The following is a 538-nucleotide window of genomic DNA, read 5'->3' on the forward strand; positions in this document are numbered from 1 at the left end:
CGATCTTGCGTTCTGCTGAAGTTGGTTTTTGTATTATTTCTCTAAGGCGTTCTCACTATTTTTAAATTTTTTATCATATTTAATTAAACATTTAACTAGATGTTGGAATAATAATAATAAATCTCCCCTTGACCTAATTGGCTTTAAAAAAAGAGACCCCTTAAATTACTAATAGCTTTGCAAACTGAGCATTGTTTATGATTTATGAAAGTAGATTTAAAATAATATTCAAAAAATGGAGACTTTTCAGAGAACCCTGTTATAAATGATCATTACATTACTCTACCCCTCACCCCTATAGAAAAAGATATCCAAGATACTTATTCATGACAAGTCAGTCTTTCAAGAGACCAAAATATACATCTTTAGCTATGACAAGAACTTTCTTTTTTGAATGTGTATTTTCTGAGAGGAACTGTGCTCGGCACTGCAGGGGGGCCCGATGTGGGTGTGCTGTAAAGTGCAAAGTACTTTTCTGCCTTTAAAGGCCTTATTCAGTAGTGAGTGCAAGGAGGTGAGAGCTTCACAGCAGAGAGAG

The sequence above is a fragment of the Furipterus horrens genome, unplaced genomic scaffold (genome assembly GCF_987537825.1).
Source record: "Furipterus horrens unplaced genomic scaffold, mFurHor1.1.pri manual_scaffold_11, whole genome shotgun sequence".
Classification (NCBI taxonomy): domain Eukaryota; kingdom Metazoa; phylum Chordata; class Mammalia; order Chiroptera; family Furipteridae; genus Furipterus; species Furipterus horrens.